Source organism: Onychostoma macrolepis, chromosome 04 (genome assembly GCF_012432095.1).
Source record: "Onychostoma macrolepis isolate SWU-2019 chromosome 04, ASM1243209v1, whole genome shotgun sequence".
NCBI lineage: Eukaryota > Metazoa > Chordata > Actinopteri > Cypriniformes > Cyprinidae > Onychostoma > Onychostoma macrolepis.
Genome location: NC_081158.1, coordinates 6,545,561 through 6,573,144, shown reverse-complemented (window position 1 = coordinate 6,573,144; position 27,584 = coordinate 6,545,561). Strand labels below are relative to the sequence as shown.

General features: G+C 36.9%; 1 protein-coding gene across 1 annotated transcript in view; it reads right to left on the bottom strand.

Moving 5' to 3' along the window:
- LOC131538597 (uncharacterized) overlaps positions 1 to 638 on the bottom strand; it is a 98,504-nt gene extending 97,866 nt beyond the window's left edge. Inside the window, exon 1 of the mRNA XM_058772524.1 lies at positions 542 to 638. The gene's annotated coding sequence lies outside the window, so the exon portion shown is untranslated. The remainder of the gene's footprint in view (positions 1 to 541) is intronic.
- Between the last annotated feature and the right edge of the window lie 26,946 nt (positions 639 to 27,584).

Here is a 27,584-nt window from a genome sequence, read left to right as displayed (position 1 = left end):
AATATCAAGATATTATTTTTTTGTCAATATCGCACACCCCTAGTTGAAAACTAGTACTAATTAATGAATGAACGTATAATGAAAGTTGACATGAAGGTATATTTGGTATCTAATGACTTGCTGATCACATTTAATAGACTGCACTTTAATGAAAATACTTTGTCTTTCGTTAAACATGTTTTAAATTGAATTAAACGGTTTTGAGCATCATGTGTCTTCAGCGAATCATTCCGCGACTCATTTGATTCAATTGACTCGGAGTTTAAAAGCTCAGTTTCCCCATCACTGAACGCCAGGGACTGAATTCATGTTTATGATAAACTGATTCACAATATACGGAGTGACATGAGACGCAACTTTAGTTGTTAGTGGATGCGCTTTACTCACAAAAATAACGTTTATAAATATATACATTTGAGATAAAGAATTAAGTTGCAGTCAATTAAGTTATAGTCAAAAATAAACATTCGATTCTACACCGTTTATAAATCTTTAAAGTTGACTGAACGGTTTCTACACTTTAAATGCTTTAAACACAAACCTGTCTTCAGTCGAATCACAACAGACGCAGAGCGCGGCGCAGCCTTGTGACGTCACGGCACCACACCAAAATAAAAGTCCTGTTCGCACGCTGCTGTCTGAAATGTACATAGAACATGATAAAAGAGTCGACAGAAACGCAAATGTATTGGTGAAAAACATTTAATTGTATGTTGTCCAATTGTGTGCTGCAGCTTAGGAAACTATAACTAGAGTGTGAGATTTTGTCAAAAAGCAAAAATTGCAATGTTTAGGTGAAGAAGCCATTTATAAAGAAGCCAAGGTATAAATTAGATTAAAATGCAAATGTGACAAATGTGACCCTGCAGCACAAAAGCAGTCTTAAGTAACACAGGTATATTTGTAGCAATATCCAACAATACATTGTATGGGTCAAAATTATCCATTTTTCTTTTATGCCAAAAATCATTAGGATATTAAGTAAAGATCATGTTCCATGAAGATATTTTGTAAATTTTCTACTGTAAATATATCAAAGAACTTCATTTGGACAACTTTAAATGCGATTTTCTCAATATTTTTATTTTTATTTTATTTTTTGCACCCTCAGATTCCAGATTTACTAATAGTTGTAATTCAGACAAATATTGTTCTATCCTAACAAACCATACATCAATGGAAAGATTATTTATTCAGCTGATTTTTAAAAAGGGTGTATGAGTTTATAAATGAAATTTAATTCTTGTGTAAGTACTGAAATGCAAAAAAGTTAGTTTTTCTCATGTAAAAAATGTGGACATATAAAGTCTAAAAATACCTGAAAGTGTGAAATGTCTAAAAAATTATGATTGATGAGATTAATTATATTTTAATAATCTTTCAACAATTATTGACATTATTTGGGTCAATTTTTATAACCATAAACTGATGATAAATGATAAAAATAATAGCCATAAGCTAAAGAAAAGTCTCTTTACACTCTCAAACATTATATATTTCACTGTATTAGACCTCAAATGTCTTGTGATGTATACAATAGTTTTAGTATTACGTTACAAAACAAAGTCCCACTTTATATTAGGTGTGTTTAACTATGTACTTATGTTTTTTAAAAAAGAAATGTTAGGTACAAAGTACTTATAATCATTTAAATGCAAAATGCTACTGTAATAGAGATTCTGAAGCATGAAACCTAGAATTGTGCAGCTCAATACACATCTGTACACACAGAGAAGGAGTCTCAGATGCTCATTTCTCACTGCAGCTGGAATAATTAAACCATACCCGTCAACACACCGTTTATCCCGGGAGTCTTCACACTGATCTCCCCCCTTCCATATTGATATTTCTCCCAGAAAACTCCCATAATTTGATCACGGACAGACTGAGGAGAGCCCCACACCGTTAGCATATCTTACATGGTACATGGTTTCCGTGTACTGTACACTTAGCTAGAATAATATTACAATAAACAGAGGTTAGGCTCACCCTATCTAGGTTGGTCGAACAACATCCAGTTGAGCTAAATGGAATTTCCCTATAAGCCCTTACAGTCTAAGTACACTTGGTGAAAAACACTGAGAAATGACACACCCTCTACAATAATCATCTTATCTCTGAACTCTTAGGATCTGTATTACCTTTTTATGGCTGTCTGTCCTATTGTTAAGAGAATGAGACCTTTTTACCAGACACACAGAGACCTTTCAAACATGAACAACTGCATTGAGTAAAAATCTCACATCTTCTCTCAGTGAGATGTGGAAACAGATGTCTGTATTTGAATGTATTGTCCATCTCAGAAGATCAAAGTGTCTGAGGTTCTGTCATTCTTACACAATATTTCAGCAACAATTTAAAATGCAAGCTCACAAAGTTCTGTTACCACAAATGCATCTCTGTACACTGCGCAATCCAGACTGCAAACACAGACACAAACTGGTGAGTTTGCCAGATCGGTTTCGCCAATACGCTATTATAACGGTTTCAACTGAGCATGCTCCTGCTTTTGTTTGAGGCTGCTTTTCATCGCGTGAGCAAATGGTTGCATCAGAGTGTGCAAATGACCGTCTTATATTTCTGAAAAGATTAATATGCCTTTCACTTTCACATAGAATCAGATGAAGTCTGGGAGCCAGTCAGCAAAGGTCGCCGTGATTTTGCCAAGTAAGACATGTTCCTGGATCAACATCTTTTGTTGATCCTGGATCAACATTATTGTCCAAAAATATAGACTTAACCCAATCTCTACCCCTAAACCTAACCCTTACCCTACCCATAATTTATTCCTAAAATCAGTGAGAAATGATAGCTGATTAACAAGGGTGTCGAAGCACCTAACCCTGATCATAAGCCTAAAACTTATATTTCCTGAAAAGTTATCCCTCAATTCTGATTGGTTGATTGGAATGATGTTCCAGGATCAACAAGGATGCAGAACATGTTGCACTTGGTGAAATCACGCTCACCCACCTTACCTTCCCAGAGAGGTTCTGCCAGCAGAAGACCCGGGGAGGAGAAGATGAACAGGAAGAGGGAGAACTGGCAGCAGCAGCAGTCAAGCTGAGATGTCAACCAGATGAATGAACCACATGTTGATGTTCCAGACGTGACACCACCTTCAGACCTGCCACATCACCAGGACCTCAGCTCAGGACGTACAGCTACCTCACGTCAGGTCTGAGCTCGTGTACGCAAGTTTTTGAGTTAGCCTGAACTTGCTTGCAGCAGAGAGTTTCGGAAAATAGTATAATGACAGCATTTTGTTCATTTAGATTATTATCCTAAACTGACAAAGCTTTTTTTTTCCTTTCAGGGCTTAGCTTTATATGCGCAAACAGCAGCATAAACAACAGACCATGAGGAATCACACATCGTCGTATCACGCACCTGCAGCGCTTCTGAGAATGGAGAAAAACAGAAATTATAAAAGGAATAAAATAAATAGGGCTACACTACATATATTTCTCTTAATTAACAGATTAACAAAAGAAGAAGAAACAGTGCGACAAGTATAGGCCACTTTCGTTTTTGTGACACTCTTAATGCATTTTTATTTATAGCATTATTTTTAAAAATGTAACTGATGGGTGATCCCGCAGGTGCCTCACATGCACACACACAACATTACATTTTCGTTTTAAAACGGTGTTTTAGAATGAAAATGATCCCCGTTTACATTGGCGTTTCTGCTGCGTTTCAGAAACGATCTCTGTTTACACTACACAACCGAAAACGCAAGCCACATGACCACTCATACAGGTACAACCATAGATTTGTATAGGTAAATTCCCAATTATTTAGATGGCAGACGTGTCTGCCTGCTTGGTGCGGTCGAATGGGGAATCTACCCATACATATCTATGGTACAACAATAATGTTATCAATAATAAGATGTTATTGTTTACACGGTCGTCAAGGACATGCAGTGTGAATGTGGGCAGCCACGCCATCGTTTTCAAAAGTCTCCGTTTTGGTCCGTTTACACTGAAATGCAACCCTGGAGTTTTCAAACTAAAACGGGGTCTGCAGCATTTTCAAAAGTCTCCGTTTTTGACCTCGAAAACGCCGGAGTAGTGTGAACGATAGGCGTAACCATACCAAAAGTTATGCATTTTAAAACAAAAACGCACTATTGTAAACAGGGCCTAAGATATTATTAGCAAATTTGAAATTGTGAAACCATTGTATTTTCCATCTAATAGCTCTCAGCTATTATCATCTGCAGGCGGATTTGTTTTTTTGTTTTGTTTTTTTCAGTGTGTCCAAAGTTCTGTTACTCAATACCAGTAAGACTTACAGAGATTCTGACTTTTTAGGAAAAAACCTCAAAGAGTGTCACCTTTCAAAAGAGACCAAAATATGCATATACTCCAAATGGTTCAAGAACAGCATGCAATTTACTTCGGGTATGCCTTTTTTAGGCATTTTAGGCAAATTTTACCAGAATGCTAAGGGGTGGAAAATCATTCATTCAATGGATATGCTTAAAAATGCTGATACATTCATGAATGAGACAAGGTGTTGAAATAACTTTAATTTTGAGTACCATCTTAATGCTCAGTCACAATCAACGTATCACATGGGTTACACTGAAGCTGATATTTGACTTTAAAGAGATCAATGCCATTGATTCAGTGCACTGAACAGCACTGACGCCAGTCATGGGAAATCACCTTAAACGCTGAAAAAGATACTATGACAAAGATATCGCTTTCATCTGACAACTGATGTTTTCATGATTATATGACTTGATCTAAAGAAAGACAGACCCTGGTAATCGTCCATCCTCAGTTCTGCTGTCACTCTCAGCTCTGTCTGTTTGTGTGTGTGTGTGTGTCCGTGTGGAGCTGCCTGAGCCCTGACTCTGCCTCAGGCACAGAGAGCAGACGAGATGAAGCAGCAGCTTGATTGGCTAAAATATGGGCTTTTTTTTCTTTTTTTTACGTTAACAAAACACCCATATAAACACAATGAGTCAATATACCGTAGTAATTATCACGACAGGCCTACCTGCCCATAGTGGCTGCTCTGTTCTCCAAAGAGCTGTTACTTTTAAGCAGTTATAGCTGTTCAGTACAACTTATCCACATCTTACTCAAAGACATTTTCTCATATATTAGCAGTCAGTATATTTTATTGTCTCATGTATATTGAAAATATACTAAATAATATATTGTGTTAATGTGTTACAATATAGTGAATAATACATAAGAATTAATGCAATTCATATATTGATAATATATTTACTTAAACATTGTAATGTAAGCATTCAATAATATTCTTCATCATATATAGATATACACATGATAAAATATAGTATATAAATTTACATTTAGTCATTTAGCAGATACACGTAGCAAAGTTTTTTTTTAAATTATATAATACATAAAAAGAAAACAGAAAAAGAATAGAGCAAGCTAGTGTTGGAGGCTTTTTTTGCTTGTGTTAACTATAATAAAAAGAAAACAAATAGAATACAAAAGATTAGAGATACTAGTGTTAGTTTAAAAAAAATTTTTTTTAAAGGAAAACGCCACCGGTTTTCCATATTCTAATATGTTCTTCCCTCAACTTGGAAGAGCACGTCGCAGCACTTCGACAACGGCGCAGTAATATCATCATGCGCCGAGGTCGAAGTGCTGCGACGTGCTCACTTGAGCGATGATATTACTGCGCTGAGGCCGAAGTGCTGCGACGTGCTCTTCCGCCATACATTATAGTTATCATTTTTTATCTGCTTAGAAAATCGCCACGTTTTATTTTGTGTCACCATACTTACTCGTGTAACTACTCATGTAACCATCTTTAAATAGGGAAAACATGGAAGTGTTTGGTGGCTTCTAAATTCATCCCTGTTTGGATCCTAAGGAATGAATGGGGCTAAGCTAAACGCTAACATAGTTGCGCCGTGCGCTAGAGCGATTAAGTGCACGCACTGAGACGGGAGAGGTACGTATCAACTCGTCTAAGTTGAGGGAAGAACATATTAGAATATGGAAAACCGGTGGTGTTTTCCTTTAAGAAAACAAGCAGTTAGTAATTGAATAGAGTTAAAAAGTCTGAAAGGGGCTTTTTTTTTTTAAAGGAATAGAATTAGAATAGACAGTGCTAGAGTTAGAGGGTCAAATAAAGATGGAAGCGATTCCGATTCTTGAAGATGGCTAAGGACTCAGCTGCTCGGATTGAGTTGTGCAGGTCATTCCACCAGGAGGGAACATTTAATGTAAAAGTCCATGAAAGTGATTTTGTGCCTCTTTGCACAACGCAAGCTTCTAGAGTGCACATACAGTCATGGCCAAAAATATCGGCACCCTTGCAATTCTGTCAGAAAATGTAACCCTTCTCTCAGAAAATTGTTGCAGTTGCTTTGATTTTATTTTAATTTTTTTTGCATTGGAACAACACAAAAAAACAGAAGAAAAGTCAAATCTGATACAATTCCACACAGAACCCCAAAAAATGAAATGGACAAAATTATTGGCACCCTCAACTTAATATTTGGTATAACTGAATCAGTCGCTAATAACTGAAATCAGTCGCTTCCTGGAACCATGAAGAAGTTTCTCTCTACTGGAATTTTGGACCACTCTTCTTTTGCAAACGGCTCCAGGTCATTCAGATTTGAAGGATGTCTTCTTTCAACTGCTGTTCTGAGATCTCTTCACAGGTGTTCTATGGGACTCAGATCTGGACTCATTGCTGGCCATTTCAGAACTCTCCAGCGCTTCGTTTGTAACCATTTCGGAGTGCTTTTTGAAGTGTGTTTTGGGTCATTGTCCTGCTGGAAGACCCATGACCTCTGGTGGAGACGCAGCTTTCTGACACTGGCCACTACGTTGCGCCCCAAAATTCTTTGGTAATCATCAGATTTCATGACACTGTTCACACAGTCAAGGCTTCCAGTGCCAGAAGCAGCAAAACAACCCCAAAACATCTTTGAACCTCCACCATGTTTGACTGTAGGGACTGTGTTCTTTTCTTTGAAGGCCTCATTTCTTTTTCTGTAAACAGTGCCATGATGTTCTTTACCAAAAAGCTCTACATCTGTCCACAGTACGTTCTCCCAGAAGGATTGTGGTTTTGTCACATCAGTTTTGGCAAACTCCAGTCTTGCTTTTGTATGCCTTTGTGTCAGCAGTGGTGTCCTCCTGGGTCTCCTACCATAGCGTCCCTTTTCATTCAGATGGCGACGGATAGCGCGAGCTGACACTGTTGTACCCGATGTCTGCAGATCAGCTTGAATTTGTTTGGAAGTTAATCGGAGTTCTTTATCCACCATTCGAACAATCCTTCGTTGTAACTTTTCATTACTTTTGCTCTTCCGTCCACGTCCAGGGAGGTTAGCTACAGTGCCGTGGGCTGTAAACCTCTTGATGATATTGCGCACAGTGGACACAGGAACATTAAAATCTCTGGAGATGGACTTGTAGCCTTGAGAGTGTCCATGTTTTTCCAAAAAATCTTCTCAAATCCACAGACAACTCTTTACACTTCTTTCTTTTCTCCATGCTCAGTGTGACACACAACACAAATGTTGAGTCAACTTTTCTCCATTTTAACTGGTTGCAAGTGTGATTACTATATTGCCCACACCTGTTACTTGCCACAGGTGTGTCTAAATACAAATTACAGGAGCATCACATGCTTGAAATCAATTATTTCTTACAATTTTGACAAGGTGCCAATAATTTTTTCCAGTCCATTTTTAGGTTCTGTGTGAAATTTTATCAAGTTTGACTTTTCTTCTCTGTTTTTTTGTGTTGTTGCAGTGCAAACAAAAACAATAAGCACGTGAATACTAAAACATTTGCAATTGGAACAATTTTCTGACAGAATTGCAAGGGTGCCAATATTTTTGGCCATAACTGTGAGTCTGAAGTAATGAATTTAGGTAAAGTGGGTGCAGAGCCAGTGGTGGTTTTGTAGGCAAACATTAATGCCTTGAATTTTATGCGAGCAGCTATTGGTAGCCAGTGAAAATTGATAAACAGAGGTGTGACATGCATTCTTTTCAGCTCATTAAATATTAATCTTGCTGCCACGTTCTGGATTAATTGTAAAGGTTTGAAAGAACTGGCTGGAAGACCTGCCAAGAGAGCATTACAATAGTCCAACCTGGACAGAACAAGGGCTTGAACAAGGAGTTGTGAAGCATCATCCGAAAAAAAGAAATTTCCGAAATAATACATTTCTCATATACGTAATAATTTCCCATATACATATACAGCAACACATATACAGTTGTGGCCTAATGTTTAGAGAGTCAGACTTGTAACCCAAAGGTCGCGAGTTCGAGTCTCAGTACCGGCAGGGATTGTCGGTGGGGGAGTGAATGACCAGCGCTCTCTTCCACCTTCAATACCACGACTGAGGTGCCCTTGAGCAAGACACCGAACCCCCAACTGCTCCCTGCAGCAAAAATAGCTGCCCACTGCTCTGGGTGTGTGTTCACGGTGTGTGTGTTTGTTCACTACTCAGTGCTGTGTGTGTGCACTTGGTTGGGGGAAATGCTGAGCACAAAGTGTGAGTATGGGACACCATACTTGGCCACATGTCACGTCTTTTCCTTTCCTTTCCAATAATACATTACATAACCTACATAATGATCAATACATGCATACTAATCTCATATACGTAAATGTATACATCGCTTTTTCTCATAAAGAGAACAATGTCCACTTTTTTAATATTCATATTTGTCTGTATTCACTGTATTGTGGAGGAGCGTCTGCAGGCTGGTGATGAATGTAAGAGCTGCTGGCCTCAGGTATCTGCAAGAGAAAAAAAAACACGCTATATGATCAGCTTGCTTATTTGTTGTTGTTTTTTTTATTGATAATATTATGTAGCAATTATTGAGCTCATTGAGTGCTTTACACAGTTCCAGTACAATGGATACTGAACATTAAACCATTTTACTCAAAGTCCAATTAAACTGAGTTCAGGCTTTTCTTACCTTTGTGCTGATAAGATCATGGAATCAAATGGGTCTGAAATCAGACGGCTGTGGATGTAGAACTTGTGGAACAAACGGCACCTATGGAAAAAAAAAAGCATATCTAATGATCTTTCTCAGCAGATGGTAATGTTGCTGTTCTTGAAGCAGTTAAACATGGGAGTTCTGCTATTAGTAGAGACACAGCTGCAGGTCGAGCTCAGGGCTTCAAGTTCAAGTATAATCTAATAATCCTGACCAAATATTTCACGTGGTCTAGGAAATCTGTCCACTCTGTTACACGACATTTTTGCAATGCAATGTGTAACAGAGTGGAAATTTTAAGCTAATGAAATCCATTACTAGCTAGGATAGAACATCATGCTAGCATAAAATTAAAACTTAAGAAGTATTTTAAGAGATATATAAAATCTATTTACAAAAAAATAAACATTTTCTAGTGTTATTAGTGTTATGATTTACACTATTAAATAAATCTAAAATGAGGAGAAGAGAAAAACGTTTGACTAATACATTGTGCTTCAAGTTGCTTTCCCTCCAAGGAAATGATGTCACTTCTGGCAAGCCATGTGATTTAGTGCATATTCTTAAAATTTTAAAGGGCAAGTAGCACCAATTTAACAGGGTGGACTGGCATTTTAGAGACAAACATATTTAATGGTTATACAAATAAAAAAAATAAAAGTAATATCACAAATTGATGTTACTCACCAGAGAAGGAGAACAGCAGGCGTTGGCTTTACAGGCAAATCCTGACAGATGAATGGAGATGATAAACTCAAGCACGGCAAATACCAACAACACACCTCTGATTCCCATGAAGAGAGTCTGAGAGAAAAATCAACACTAACACAATCAATGCTCAGCAGTCCAGAATCTACCATCCTTGATGTTCATATGGTAATATAATTACGGCCAGATTTTCTAAACAGGGCAAACTAGCATGACAGCACAATACCATAAAAGCACTGATGGAAGTGGAAAGTTCATTGAAAACACAGACTCAGCCGGATCATTTCCATAATGACCAAAGCAATCTACCAAGAGCAACGCAAATGGGGTTTATGTCAAATGTCACCTGAATAACCCTGGAACAGGCCTCATCCACTTGTTGGAGAATGTGTTGACAGTCGTATAAACTATATGGTGACATCTATGGACTTCTAAGGTAATCAGCTAACCTAGCTAGCTAGTTTTTCAACACCAAAAGAGGGTTAAGCTGTAAGTAAATCTGTCCCTTTTAAGTCAAACTGGACTGAGTTTACAATTTGCTTATAATGTCAATGTCTTCTTGTATTGTAAATGACGTATAAGCTACTTCTGAAATGCAAGATAAAAAAAAGTGAACAGATGAGTGCTTGTTTAGTGATCTTACAGTAATTACTAAATAAATGTGAATATAAAAAGTAATAACATACCATATACTCCATCACTAATTCATGACAGTGAAAATCGTTGCAATGAGTGTTAATTGGCCCTGAAGCCAAATCCAGTGAAATGAAATTAATGGCAATGCCTGCGATTATAATACTGAAAATGTTCATTACGAGTGAAGCATTCACCTATAGGCAGAAAAACAACATAAAACAGATCAATAAATTGGCAAGAATTTTAAAACATAGCGTTAACGTGATAATGTACATAGAAAAATATATGGTGTGTGATAAAATACACTACTTGACAAATAAAAAAATATAGCTACAAGCAGCAATCATCAGGATCCAAACGATAATGCCTTATGTGGATGATTAAGTGATACAATTAAAATGTATCTTTTAAAAAAATAATGTGTTTTTTATAATGCAGTTGATCTTCCCTGTTCTTTGTACTATCTTATCTTGTGATCATAAGATATGTGGTGTATGTGAAATTAAGATGTCAGGATGTCAGGTCAATTTCAAGCGAGTGTAGACTCATCATTTGCAGCTCAAAATGTCTATACTTACTAAAATCAAAGCCCTCAGGTTTGCAGCAAAGTATTTATAAAGAAAATGAGGTAGGGGGAGCCCCCCATGTGTGTTGGATTTACAGAGGTGCTGTGGGCTTCACAGTTCCAGATAAAGGGAACCTGGATAGAAGTTTCTTTATAAAAAAAAAAAGAAAGAATGAAGAAAGAAGAAATACAGGACTGTTCTGCACCATGTACAGAAATTGTGGGAGAATTATTATCTTATTTGTGTTCACCCTACCCAGAACAGAAATAGGAAACATTCTCCAAAACTTGATCATGGATTTAAATATATATGGATAATAGATATACAGGTGCATCTCAAAAACTTAGAATATCTTGAAAAAGTTAATTTTTTTATTGTAACATTTCAAAAAGTGAAACTTTCATATATTATAGATTCATTACATGTAAAGTAAAACATTTCAAATGTTTTTTTGTTTTAATTTTGATGATTAGAGCTTACAGCTCATGAAAGTCAAAAATTCAGTATCTCAAAATATTAGAATATTTACATTTGAGTTTCATTAAATGACCATCCCTACAGTATAAATGACGGGTATCTCTTGTTCTTTGAAACCACAATAATGGGGAAGACTGCTGCCTTGGCAGTGGTCCAGAAGACGATCATTGACATCATCCACAAAGAGGGTAAGTCACAGAGGGTCATTACTGAAAGGGGTGGCTGTTCACAGAGTGCTGTATCAAAGCATATTAAATGCAAAGTTGACCAGAAGGAAGAAATTGGGTAGGAAAAGGTGCACAAGCAACAGGGATGAACGCAAGCTTGAGAATATGGTCAAGCAAAGCCAATTCAGACACTTGGGAGAGCTTCACAAGGGGCCTCATTTACGAAACGAACGTACGACAGAAAAGTGGGCGTATGGTCGTTTTAACGCAAAACTTGGAATTTATCAATATGGACGTGAGCGGTGGCTACGCTCAAATCTCACGTCTGGTCTCAGCTCGTTTTTTTAGCCTGAACTTGCGCGCAGCATATAAATATCGTGGAGAATTTTGGAATGACATAATTTTGTTCATTTAGGTTATTTTCCTGACCGACAACCAAAGCTCATTAGTCGATCACTGACCATTAGAATGTCTTTTGTTTTTTTGTTTTATTCAGGGCTTTATATGCGCAAATAGCAGTGTAAACCACAGACCATGAGGATTCACACATCGTCGCATCACACACCTGCAGCGCTTCTGTGAAAGGAGAAAAACAGAAATGAAGTCTATAAAAGGAATAAAATAAATAGGACTACACGAAATATATAATAGGCTATATGCCTAATTTAATTAACATAAAAGAGAAAAAACTGCAACAAGTATAGGCTGTTCTCGTTTTTGTGACACTCTAGAGGCATTGTATTTATTTTCTTTCGATCTTTATTTGATTTAATTTATCTGATCGCACAGGTGCCTCACGCACACACAAACAACATTAGTTCTAGCGTTGCCTGACATTTCAGCCATTCATCATCAAACTAAAATGCAGTCAACCAAACATAAAAGTTTATTTACACTGTTTGTTTTAAAAGGTAAAAAAAGACTGGAGAGGCACAGAATCCAAACTGCTTGAAGTCCAATGTGAAGTTTCTGAAATCAGTGATGATTTGGGGTGCCGTTGACGTCTGCTGGTGTTGGTCCATTGTGTTTTATCAAGTCCAAAGTCAATGCAGCCATCTACCAGAAAATTTGAGAGTACTTCATGCTTCCATCTACTGACAAGGTTTATGGAGATGCTGATTTCCTTCTCCAGCAGGACTTTAGCACCTGCCCACAGTGCCAAAACCACTTCCAAATGGTTTGCTGACCATGATATTACTGTGTTTGACTGGCCAGCCAACATTCCTGACCTGAAGCCCATATGGAATCTATGGGGTATTTTCAAGAGAATGATGAGAAACAGTCGATCCAACAGTACAGACAAGCTGAAGGCTCAATAGTGCCTCAGCAGAGACACAGGCTGATCACTTCCATGCCACACCTCACTGATGCTGGAATTTGTGCTAAAGGAGCCCCGACCAAGTATTGAGTGCATAAATGAACAGACTTTAAAGAACTTGAACTTTTCTGTTTGGCGAATCCTTTTTATGATTTATCTTAGGAAATATTCTAATATTTTGAGATACTGGATTTTTGACTTTCATGAGCTGTAAGCTCCAATCATCAAAATTAAAACAAAAAAACTTTTGAAATGTTTTACTTTACATGTAATGAATCTTAAATATATGAAAGTTTCACTTTTACAAATGTTACAATAAAAAAAATGAACATTCTAATAACGATATTCTAATTTTTTGAGATGCACCTGTATTTATGCATATTTATGGATACTTGATCATGGATTTAAAGGGTTAGTTCACCCAAAAATGAAAATTCTGTCATTAATTACTCACCCTCATAAGACCTTCATTCATCTTCAGAACACAAATTAAGATATCTTTGATTAAATCCGAGATCTGTCTTACCCTCCATAGACAGCAAGGGTACTACCACGATCAAGGCACAGAAACATAGTAAGGACGTCGTTAAAATGGTCCATGTGACATCAGTGGTTCAACCGTAATTTTATGAAGCTACAAGAGTACTCTTTGTGCACAAAGAAAACAAAAATAACTTTATTCAACCATTTCTTCTCTTCCGGGACAGTGCTCCGCCATTATCGACGCATGCGCGTGGTGCTGCTGACGTAGAACGTGCATGCGATTCACCTTGTTTACGTACATAGGAAAGCAATGCACATGCATCTATAATGGCCTTGATCGTGGTAGTACCCTTGCTGTCTATGGAGGGGCAGAGAGCTCTCGGGTTTCATCAAAAATATCTTAATTTGTGTTCCAAAGACGACCGAAGGTTTTACGGGTTTGAAACGACACGAGGGTGAGTAATTAATGACAGAATTTTCATTTTTGGGTGAACTATCCCTTTAAATCTAAAATGTGCTCTACGCTTGACCACAGATGAAAGTTCATCTCTTTCAGAAATTGCATCAGAGATATAAGTTTAAGAATTCAAGGGGAAAATGTTTATGGTCATTGATGCCCATATACTTTTAGGGCAGAAAAAGAAGAAGAAATCAGTATAAACTGGCACAGAAAATCAGTACAAACACAACAGAACACAACTTGGACCTCTAAACACAACTGGAGGGTGAATTAATTTTGTTTTCTGCAGCAATGCAGAGTGAGCCTGTGATGATGTACTGAGAATAGGAAGAAAGGCCAAAATTGAGGCTTGCATTGGAATATGTAGCTTGTATTTTAAAAGACAGAACATTTAATTGTATAATAGTTTCTCACGATGACCGATCCCCAGTAAGGAATAATACTATAGAAAAAGACAGGCTCTCCATAAACCGAAGATACAATGGCAGACAGGAGAGTCAGCACACCGATCATTATCTGGACCATCTGTGAGAGACAAGAATGCAGAAAATGTGAATATGACAAGAGTCTTTTATATTGTGGAACAATATGAAATATACAATATAGATTTATGGCAGATGTAATTATTCTGCAGGTGTGGAACTATGAATGTCATTATATTTACGGATGTGCAAGATTGGTTTATTACTTTTTTGATAATTTGCAACTCCTAAAACATTCTTCTCTGTGACTGATCCACTTTAAAGTTTACCATTTTACTCTTAAAATGATAAACCTGATCTTATACTGGTGTGTTTCCTGCTCTGTCACAAAGACAATAAGTCACATTCTTCAACAAAAATTGCGTATGCTTTGTTAATGTGTGCACCGCGCCTCGTTTAGAATTTATTCATGTACATTTCTTACCTCACACTGACATGCACAAAAACAAAAAAAACAATCTGCAATTAAAAAACATTTCTCACCCCAAGATCTTTCGGTTGTCCTTTCAGAAATGCCTGAAGTCCTTGAAGAGGTGAAGCTCCCTCCACCTGTTGAACATAAACAGGCACAGGTGCATTGGTCACCGTCGTATCAGGAGCTGTTTGTTGAAGAGCGTTGAAGAGTTCATGGGTATGACAGTGTGAGACATTCTGGTTTCTCAATCTCTAACTGACCTGTACAAAACCATAGTAAATCAAAACTTGAACAATATGATTATGAAGCAGCTCAAGTTTAAATTGATCTACATCATTTACATTTAAGGCATTTAACAGATGCTCATTTCCAAAGACATCTTACCTACCTGTTACCAGATACCTAACTGAGATGCAGTGTATGTATAATAGGCTTAACTATTAGCTGAATATTAATATTTTCTGTTATATGGTATAAAAAGTGATTCAGGAATACTCTGTGATAGTAACCATAATTTTTGAAATCATGGTAAATTTTGTAGTTACTATGGTTTTACTCCAAATGGTTATTTTTGTACTTACTACGGTTTTACTGCATCAGTCATAGTTAAACTATGGTTATTGTAGTAAAACTACGGTTGATTTTGTTTTTACTGCAAATACTGTGGTAAAATCATGGTTAATTTTCAAAAGACTACAAATAATTGTGAATTATACACTTTTGATAAAAGCAACTGATGTAAATGTAGTTGTATATGTAATATGTTTATTGAAAATATTAATAAATTGTTTTATTCGTCCGTAACGATGAGCAAAACACCGGTGAACCGTGCCCACGAAGAGCAACTGGTATCTACAGCTGCGTCTACAAACATCGATGCTGTTAGGGAATAGATTCCAATAAGCAGAAATGTGTATAATTAATACATTTAATGTTAAATGTTAGCCATTCATAAATTGTTCCTGACTCCTCTAGTTCGAGTTCAGTAGGCTATACCACACACATCTAATATTGACAGCATCATATTATGAGAAGGACATACTGGACTTGCCGATAAATAAGACAGAAGTTGTATTCTTTGGTTTACAGCGATCCAAACGGATTACGAACTGGTTCTTTTGGTTTGTTTTTCCTGTGAACCTCTTGTAAACGATCAAATGACAAGCAACATCCCGACTGTGATGTATTTCTCTCTCTGAGATGAACTTGTCCCGTTGTACAATTAACGGACGAGGCTCAGGCATTCAGAGAGAAGTTCTCTGTCTCGAGTTACACGGAGTGAAATGAGCCAATCAGAAATTATGTGATCCAGCTGCAAGCTCGTTCGTTACTAGGCAACATGGATGCGCGCGCACACACTGAGTGCAAGATTCAGTGAATGCTGTAGGTAAGGTAACCCCTTCATTTTTTAGAATTTTGATTTTACAATCGCTTGCCTGTGATCAAAGATAGCGAGAGCTAATGTTGGGGAATATTACGGTGCCTGTGAGGGGACGTCTTCGGTTAACTTAGTTTTGTCATAGCCACGACTTCTTATGTTGAGGGAACAACATATTTAATGCGTTAACAAACGTGACCATAGCGTCATCACGCCGAACTGTTTATCAATTTACAGTATTTTCCAGTTGTAGCATAATTTGTAATTACAATTAATTTTAGAATAACCAATTAATAGTTTCCCGCATTTTATATTGTTGTTCGACAATGTTTTTATTTTTTTGCTTTCCCTCCGAAATGCGAGACATGACTTCGGATGGAAGAAGCTCGAGTTTATCGCTTTCCCACTGATACAGAGACTCTGGGTTCAGACTATAAGGTAAACTCATATTACAATTATTACAGGTAAACACCACATTTACTGACTTTACGTGGTGAAAGTGAAACTTTAATGATGCATAGTGCTTAAAGCCACGTTAAAATTAAATGTTTACCGCAACATGAAGCTGTTAGAAAGCATAGTGACTGAGGATTTCCTTGAAGCAAGGATAAAATAACATTTTGTGTATCCACCCTAACAAACTGATAGCTGAAATGTGGTGCTTTGTTGTAAAATAAATGTAATCTTACCATATCCAAAAACTCGCTCACTCTGCAGTTATTTTAAATATGTTAAATACGCAGGGATAGGTTTTTAATTAAAATATTAATATTAATCAAGGATTTATTGCCTTTTAATGCACCTTATTTCGAAATGTACAGAAATACGTGCTTTAAATGTCCTTTAGTTAAGACTATTTCATTTATTCACTATACTATTCATTACTAATGTCTCATTTCAGTTTTAGTTTGGCTCTAGTTTTGTATTTATTCCAGTTTATATGAAACGGTTCATGTAGTGTGGATTAAAATTCATATACAGAGTAAATTCTTTTCACTGAACATGTTAAAAATAAGTTTGAAACAGTTGTCGGGAGTGCGGTGCTGGTGACGCTGAAGGCGAGCGACGGTGGTGCTGTAGTTCGTTAATAGCCTAAGTTTAGCTTTTCAGTTCTGGCACTTTTATTTAGGCTTCAAAATTCATCAAAGTTCTATTATTTTGTGAAGATTATCCAAAATTTCAGTTTTGTGTCCCGTGACCTGTGTATGTTGCATTGTGTTGTTTGACATCTTTCTTTTAACAGTTTCATCATGTTTAGCGATCAATTCCATTATAGCAAGAAAATTACCCTTATTACCATCTGTATCTCTGTGGCCTCGCTGAGCTATATTCTGTGTTGCTGTAAGTAGCAATACCTCAGCAACTGTCTTTATATATTCACGATTTGCCTTGACCAATTTACTGTATTCATTACTTAAAGAGCTCAGCAGAGAAGAGCTGGTTGTAGCTGATCTTTTATACTCTGTGCATGCAAGCATTGCATTGATGTGAGATTCTGATTTTGTATGAGCGGCAAACCCTCCGTTCTTTGTAAGTGGCCTTTTTCCAGTTTTCCAGGCCTTTTTCGAAAACCCTCAACAGATGTAAAGACTGAATCACCAGAGTTCAGAAGACTGAAGTGTCTGCAGGCGTAGCAGTAAGCAGAGTCCTTGCTCTGAGAGTGTTCCAGTCAGTTCATCTTGCCCACAGTACTACAGATCCATCATGAGCCTCACACCATCCCATATGTGGATAAGGAAAACCATCTGCCTGGTAATTGTAATTTAGTACAAGTAAAATACCATTTCATAACATGAAGTATGTATTTTAACAGTCAAAAGTAAATTATTAGTTGTAGATTAAACATATGTTGGTATTAGGTAATAGGATATATCACTATAATGAACATGTACAATATTATTTATCTAACTTCAAAATAACGTACAAATTATTCAGGTTTTCTGAATGCATTTTATGAATACTTTTCCGATCAAATGGTTAAAATGCACAACTCCACTGTATGCTGCGTCAAAGACGCATAGCACACTCTGTTGTAAACAAGCCCAACAGGAACAAATGAAGGAGACTCGCTAATGAAAGTGCACATTCACTCTCTGACAGCAGATGGCGCTGATGGAACAGCAGAAATGCAGCCGTTACCCCAGATTTCGCTATGGTGTTTATCACAGCACTGAATACTTAATAGGCTATTTATTTTCAAACTTTTTTACATTTTAATCTGGACTACAACATTCCCTAGATATTGTTTGAAAATGTTTTGATTATTTATTGTTCGGTTGCACTTTACATTAAGGCTCTATTATTTAACATTAGTTAACATAAACTGTCAATCAAGAATGCTCAGTAACGCTTGATTTTAAGGTATCCTTGTTACACGTTACATGTACTTACTAGTATAATAACAATAAATTATGCATAATTACATGCAAGTAACCCTAACCCAAACTCTAATCCTAACCCAAACCATATAGTAAGTACATGCAGCTAATTAATATTACTCAGTACCTAAATGTATAATTACACTCTTGCAAATTAGCTCAAAAGGGAATGTCTATAAATAATTAAAATTAATTATGATTAATTACAATTATTTATACTGACTGCCAGTAGTAACTGTAGCAGAATTAAATTGCCATCAACTAATCTGTTCGTCCAGCGAACATTTAGTGTAATTTCACATCAACTCTAAGAAAGGATATTTTTGTGGCCACAGAAAACAACCTTCTCACAGTTGCCTACTAATGCATTATAGCATGTAGCTAGATCGGAATCGTGAAGGGACATTAATTTACAAGGCAGAATCACAAACACGTGTAATTTGTGCACAAGAGTTTTATTAACTAAACGCTAACACATAACTAGTCTAAATAAACAAACACACAATCACTTATATGTACATACAAAAGGGAGCAAAGTGGATGAAAGAAATCATTAGAAGAACAGGGAATGAAGCTATGGAGTCAGTTAACCTTTGAGTGAAACAATCAGCGCCGTTTTGCAATGGGGTCTACAGCTTATACAAAACCTTTGTTTAGTTAACTGTACGATACTTGCATTGCCATTGTCGTTGACGAGTGTCCGGATGCAGTCTCGGATGAAAGTCTTGATGGTTTCAAGGTTTGGAAACTTGTGATCACGTTCTTCAGGGTTTGAAGAGTGATGAACTCCAAAGATGTGTGTGTGTGTGTGTGCATGCCTTTGTGGTTGTCATGACAACAGTGCTGCTTAGGGCAGCACTAATTTGCATTTCATTTACACTGAACCACAGTATCAGCATCACCTTTGATACAAGGCGCTGATGTCAGTCAGAAACACAGAATTTTGAGCTGGCACAGAGCAGCCTTAACTTGGCTGAGTAAATACACCTTTATACATTCAGATTGGTATAATTATGACTGGTCAGTAATACTCCAGGTTTCTACCAAAATTCAGTGGTGTATTCAGGATTGTTCTAGTCCAGATATACATCTTTTCATGCATTGAATCTTCTTCAATACTAGTTCTTACACTAGCTCATATTGTCAACCAACACAATAATCAATATCACAATTTACACTTGTGTGGACATTGAGGTCCTCAGGGCCATAAAAGTGGGTGCTGGCTTTGGCAGGCCCATGTTTACCCACACTTTTGAAAAAGCCTTGAGGAGGCCTTTGTACAGCTCACCCTTTTTATTAAAAAAAAAAATGGATGAATGGCCCCCCTCAAACGTTTTCTGTAGTTTCAGAAACTCGCTCATGTATTTGTACTTCTGTTTTGTACAGTAAAATAATTATGAATAAGTATATGATCATATATTTAAACAAACAAATGTGGAAAAAAAAACTTAATGACTACTAAAACACTTACAAACATGGCATGGCCATCCTGTCCCTCTTCTTCTGTGGTGAGGTTGAGGATGACACCTGGCCTGTGGCCAACAACCAACAACCCACCAAGAAGACCAAAGAAGTGGTCCAGACCATTGCTGTCGCTATTTTCCTTGAGGTTTTCTAAAACATAATAAAAAGAAATCAGCCAACACAATGAAAACCATTAACTATGAAATCAAACTCTTACTCCACTTATACATTGTCTGGAATCTTCAGAAAGCTTTGTAGCTTACGCAGGGCTTTGGGCAGTTCATTACTGGCACATGAAAGAAATGCAGGCTGGGATCCAACAGTTTCTCTGAACACATCAAGAAAGAAGAGAAAGAGCAACAGTAAAAGTGTGCATATGTTCATACTTCTTTATACATATTTGTCTGTTATTCCTAAAGTCCTCAATAAAGGTAATAAATGCCTCATACGAGTTATCTTTAAAAATCCCACTAACTTCTGACCCTGTTTACAGTGCAGTACAAAAAGTGTTTTCTGTTTTCTTCAGAAAGAAAATATTTGTAATTGTATTCATCTTTAAAAAAGTAGTAATGGTGCATCCCTAATAGTGACTGTGTCACTCACTCACACACACACTCACACACACACACACACATCTGATTCTGTAAATTGTGGGGACTTTCCATAGACTTCTACTTTTTTATACTGACCAAACAATATTTTCTATCTCCTAATCCAATCCTACCCCTTACAGAAAACCTGTTTGCATTGTTTCACTTTCAGATTAACATAATTTTTTCCCCTTGTGGGGACAGTCTGCACATTCCACTAGTAAGATGGGCAATTTCTCATCATTTGACAGAGGCTACAATTTCTGGTATACATGTATAAATTTATGATAAAATGTTCCCAAATTTGTGAGTATTTTGTGAATTCTGTGAGAAAGTGCAAGTGTCTCGATTTTGTTTTGAAGGCAGTGTGGACACAGCCTCTCTTCCTGTGGCAGCTATGTTTTCCTGTGTCTGTGTCCACTGAGTCTGTACCTGGACAAGGTTTTTATGTTACTTTGTACAGATAGTCTTTTTAGGGCCAAATAACATTGCATTTTACTTTGTGGTTGTAATTTTGTTTCATTTGCTTTGTAATTTGGTTCAATTTAATTTGTTTGGCAGTATTGCTTTGGTCCAGTGCATCAGTGTGATGGGGGTCAGTCAATGTTAGTGAAGCTCTGGACCAGCTGAGAGAGGGGATTGCTTCCATTGCTCTGCTCTTGGTATAACAGGGCTTTATAAAAGGTATGAATCGGGGTCGCTGAGTAAATGCTTCCAGAATTTGCCCTTTTCAGTGGATATTTGCCTAATTCTGCCCTGCATGCATTATTTAGGATATTTTTTTACAGAATTTGGCACATTGCTGCCAAAGCAATAAACAATGAACAAGTTATACAGGCATATAGATAAATAAATAAGAGGGGGGAAATAAATACATGGCCATATTATACATATATATCACATATAACACAACAACAATAGCAAAATACAAGGTAAATGATTACAGACAGCAGTGATAGATAAAAGAGGGTTCAGCCTTTGTCCCTCATAATGTTGCATAGTTTGTCCCTCATAGTTTGTCTATTTGGCTCTCATGCTGGAATTCAGGTACAATTTGAGCTATTTGGGTGAAATAAGTGTCTCAAATGTTTTTATATTTGTTACACTCCTTGAGGAAGTGCAGTTCATCCTCTATGAGTCCATCCGTGCTGTAGCGTCAGAACGAGTCAGACAAAACTAAGATTCATTCAGAACATCGAAACATGAGGAGCTGAAATTCCAGGAGAACAGGACAACATCGTAAAGATTCCTATCTCCGATTTCTGGAGCAAGCCTAACCAACAAGCCTCTTCCAGAACAGCTTGCAACATTTAAGACAAAAGAACACTTATTGATAAGTCCAACGTAGGAAGGAGATCGTCAAATTTGGGGTAAATAATCAAGATTAATGGTCAAAGAGATGGCCATCACATGTGTTCCACAAGAGAAATCACAAGCTTCTTTAGATTGACTTTTCCCCACACATAGAAGACAAAAGAACCAGACTGAAATTCCTCTGTCCAAAGAACATGTCTTTTGGTCTCCACAGAACTATACAGAGACTTTCTTTTCATATGCACATAAAACCATCCTAAAAGGACATTGCTAGACATAACACTGTATTATGTATGTAACCACACATTAGACTATCATGTTTTAAGCACATATTATGTATGTCTTTTTAATAACTATTGAATGACTTTAAGGTTTATTCATGTTTGGTATGTATGAGCTTGACAATTCTAGCTTGAAACGTTTCTTCCAACTGATTCTTTGTCAAATGTATCATATTCTGGTTATAGAAATCACATCCGAAATTATACTTTGCAAGAGTGTGAAAAGTCAGACCATGTGACCAGATAACATGCTGATTTATGATGGAAGGAACAACCCTAGCTAAGATAATAGCCTATCTAATTGGTCAAGACACCAGATGGGATGTGTCCAAAAGCCGAGTTTAAAACCTCAGGACACCATCAAATCGCCTTCTTCCTTCTTCCCTTCTTCCTTCTCCTCTTCTTCTTCGTCACTGCGTTTTGACGCTGTTTTAGCGCTCTTTGAGCGTGCTCTGGCCTACAGGCCAGTTGCTACTTAACACCACGATGAGAAGAAAAACCACCTAGTCTCGTTACTCATTTTATTCTTTTACTTTAGTTTCTTTTCTTTCCGTTGAGTCTCGTGTTCAAAAGTTAAGTTTGCCGCAAAGTCCAGCTCCGACTGCACCCGCTTCAAACTTCAACCAGCAACTGACTCAAGACCATCCTCAGCCAACGCCCAACCATTGGCTTCCCAAGACATCACTTCAAAGACTACTGAACTTCCAGCCAATCACCAACTCGGGAAAACCCCTTTCCTGCAACGACGACGAAGACAGAAGGGAATCCCTGTAACACAAGGCAACGCAAGTAAAACAACTCCAGATTCTAACTGAACTGGTGCATTTAATATAAATTTTAGCCTCATTGAGAAACTCAGTGCGAGGGTTAATTAAGTGATTGATGGTTGTTCAGGTCTATGCAATAGCACATATTGCTATAAACTTGGGATTTCACATTCTCATTCTCTTAAACTCATCCTTTCTCTCTTTTTGCAACGTGTGAATGTGTGAATGCTTGTGTTCATGTTAGATTAGTTTATGTCTTAGGTTTATATAAATAAAGTCGTATTTATATTTAAAAGAGAAGTATCTTGTGTTTTGTGCTTACAAGTTAATGTCTTAATCTGCCGATCTGGTTACTGTGCTTATTAATAGTGTTTTCACTATATTTTGGATTTTAATATCCAGTGCAGAATTAATGTTATACGGCTCGTTCAGTGAATCGCTGCCGACTCCGTGAACAGCCGCAAAACAGTGATTCTGTTCAAATTCCCTATAAAATCATAAATGATTCCCTTTGAGCTAAATTAAAATTATATTTATGTATCAAACCCTACAAATTTCAGTTTTGGTTTTCAGCATAGCATTTAAAAATACAATATCCGCTCTTTTTTCTTTTTTTTTAGTCTGGGTTAAAAAACGAAAAACGAATGGATGCAAAAGTACACGGACCGAATGAGTCTCTCATTTTCGTTTGTTGTTTGATTGAAAGGTTATTTGTGGCTCAGAAGCAGCTGACCAGGTGTTCAAAGAATTTCACTGCAGTTCATTTGGAGCTCACTGTGGTTAAATAAAACTGGGGATGCCCTTTAGAAATCCCAGAGAACTGCCAGGTGTGAGAAAATTATTTTTTATCTAAGTTTATAATTTTTTATCTTAAGTTTCATTGTCTCTGCCCATTCCTGAGCTAAGATTTCTGATCCCGTATTTAAATAATTTAACTTTTTTTATTATTATTATTATGTTTGGGTTGACAGTGCAAAGGAAGTGATTGCAGAAGAGCAGGTCATTTCTGGGATAAAAAAGCATGAACAAATTTTCCAGGTTTTACGGAAAGAAAATCAGGATGCAGTAGAAAAAAAGACAAGAATGGACTGATAAATGGCACATTGTACAACACTGGTGATCTTGTATGGAGACAAAACATTCAATCACAGCAAGGTAAAGGGGGAAAACCTGATCCTGACTTCCTTGGTCTTTTTACAGTGATCAGGGTTGAGGGGAAATCTACTGACCTTGTGGATAGCTGGGTATATAAGATAAATATCCTAATGCATTTATTATCTGCAGACATTAGATATGCCTGGGAGCTGGAAAGTGAGGTAAGAAAAAAGGCACAGTTCAACAGTGCTTTCTGATTTGATATGAGTTTTGTAGCTCATTGTCAAGTCCAGTTATAATAGACAGTAGCAAACACATCATTTCAGCATTTACATGATAACTTTGCATGACATGTACTTTTTACTCCAAGGTTGGGAATTCATATTTGTTCATTCTCATGAGAAGATACAACAAGACTCATCAGGAGCAGGCCCTGTTTGTCGATTCATTTGAAATGTCCAAATCTGAAAGAAAAAAAAACAATAATAAATAAAAATAAAAATGAAAAGACAAAACCGAAGGTAAGAAAACAGATGTGCTTGCATGTAGTTGTAATAAAGCCAGCAACTAATAATACTTTAATATTGTGATTGCAGTAGATTATGTACAGTTTGTGTTTCAGACTGATCCTACAAGGCTTAACCTTATTTTGCATATTGTAAATAAACCCCATCACTGGATGCTTATGGTGAGAAAACCCCCCAAAAAACTGATATATTATCATCTCATTTTAGCATTAAGTTGATGTACCAAGTGCAGTTATTTGACAGTTCAGAGTATGTTGGGGCTGTTCAACACAATAATATGATCCTACTGGATCCTTTCAAAACAACTCCTTGGAAGCTGACAAGATGTCTGGAGTCCACAAGTTACTGTATGTGTTAGTATTAGTTATTTTTTGGGGTTATAGGATTTCACAAGTATGTGAACAAATTTAAAAAATATTGATACAAAATTACGACATGATCACACTTGTGTTATATTCTGTGGTTGTTTATTTGAATAATATTATTGTATCTTTCAACATGGTTGTTTAAGAAATAAAAAGCTACACACTGCATCTTTAAGGGTTAAAATAACTGCTGCCAAACATATAAAAAGCCAGAAACATACTAATCACTGCAATAAAGATCCGGTCATAGACTCTCAAGTATTTGCTCATTTAAATTTTAACAGCAACTATTGTTTGGACAGGTAGTATAGATTACTGAAAATACACATTTTAGTTCTTTGATATTTTAGAAATTGCAGACAATTGTACTTTACCTTTGATTGTGGACACTTTTACCAGCTATGAAACTTCCCCGGTCAGTACCCGGTCTTGAGGAAAACATGAACCTGGCTATCTGTACATTTTCCACTCCTTGGTCTCCCCTCACCCTTGTGTTAAAAATAAATAAATAAATGAAATTATTGACAGACATACAATTTGTGTTTTTTGTTTATTTCTTGTTACTATGCACACCGTGAAGGTAAACCAAATTTTTGAACTGCCTCGGAGAAGAAGTGGTATGCTGTTGATGCCTGGTTATTGTTTGCTGCATTCAGGTACATAACCTGAAAATACAAAAGAAAAAGAATGCAACAATAAGTACATATAGGTAGGAGAACATATAGATTTGAAATTAATGTATTACAGGATCATTTTCAAGATACAGGAATCATTCTTATACATTATGGAGACTGGACTGCTCTTGGTGCAACCTGTTTTTTTTTACAGAAACAATAAGTGAAAACATACCTTCCTGGAATAACCATCCACACCACCAGATATTATGATGTTGTATCTCTTCACAAGACAATTTTCTAATTGTACTGTCATTTTCTTTTGTCCTACAATTCCTGTAGCTTTTTTCTATTGTTAGAAAAGAGTAGCAATTTACTTAACAAATTGTTACATTTTCTATAAAAGTGTTTAATGTGTCTGCGTATAAACTGAAGAACTTACCGTATCAATTTATGATTTGTGTCTATGTGCACAAGGGAAAGGGGCCCTGGAACAGAGTACGTTCTTCGCACTACACATCCCAATCTAGCCAATCTTGAAAGGATTCCAATTGAATCGACTCTGTGCATTGAGGCAGCTATTCTTGGCCATTGCACACGTATGCCTAAAGACAGCAACCTCCCTCTGACCATTCTGTAACCAGCAGCAGGCATGTCATCCTTAATGGCTCTCACAGCATTATCCAACTTTGAGGTTGTAAAGAGAAATATAAATTTGGTTGGGTAAGCATATAGTGGTGAACTACAACTAATTCAGCATAAAGCAACAAGTTGACTAACAGTTTTATTTTATTTTCATTTTGCAAAGTTAATATAGCCCAAGCTTTATGTTGTATGAATAATTCAAATATACTGTAACCTTTTTGGTAGATTTACCATGCTAATAACTGTGGAAACGTGTCATTACAATCTATAAAAAGGGTTTATGGTCCTGTTTTATCTTTGTAACATCACAAGATTGCAATCACTAGTAAACAGAAGAATTTATGTTAATAAACTTTCAACTAATGATGTATTCTACTGACAATGCATGCAATTAATTTTCATTAGAACAGCCATGTTATATTTATAAAAAAATAAAATAAATAAAATGACAACTTGCATGCATCTGGTCTGTTGATGTCTCAGGTCACATGTAAATTATGAATCGCCTTTTCACAGGCATCCAATCATAGCTGACTTCCGGAAAAGGGGAAGTAACCAATGGCGTTAGGGATAACAATTAAAACAGCAAGCCCCGCTCCTAGGAATGACAAAAATAGAAGTGTTCGCACGAGCAGGTGAGAGAAGATTGAGCGTGAGGATGTGGGGAATGATCACGTGTGCGTGAGGGCTTGTATTGCTTGCAGAGGACAATTGTTTGAAATTAGCTCGCGGGTTTCCTTTCGTGTAGATCTGTTTTCCTCTCGCGGAAGTGATTTACCGCGCGCCAGCATAAGTGGTGTGCTCGGTTATTAATGGCATAGATTTGACACCATAGTCCAGGCGAGGTGCAAACACAGTCCAAAACAGCAAGGCAAAGGGTAAATCCAAGACAGGCTATAAGCTACAGGGCAGGCAGAGATCAGACAGGACGTGGTAAACCAGGCTAGAATCAAGACACAGGTTAAACAGGACACACTAGACTAGAATTCAGGAAACACGGAATGACTCTGTAAAGTTGCTATCGCTAGGAGAGTGATAAACGCAGACACTACTCAGCATTGAATGGTTGTTTGAGACTGATTTTTATAGTGTGTGTAATTGGCTGCAGGTGTAAACGTAATCAGTGAAATGGAGCATGGGAAATGTAGTCCGTGGTAAAGTGGAAGTCCGTGTAGTGTGAGAGTCAATATAATCAGAAGGCGACCTCTGGTGGCGAGCAGACCGAAGACCACGGACCGGAACTGTGACACTACTCCAGCATCTACATTTAAAATAAGAGGTCAGTAGAACTTTTTTTTATTTAATAACTAAAAGGAAAAAAAAAAAAAAAGACTTTATTTAGGAGAAAAATTGTTTAATAAAGTCGGGGTTTCTTTTTGCGCACAAAAAGTTTTCTCATAGCTTCGTAAAATTACGGTTGATTATTTTACTGATCTCCTTGCTATGTTTCTGTGCCTTGATCATGTTAGGA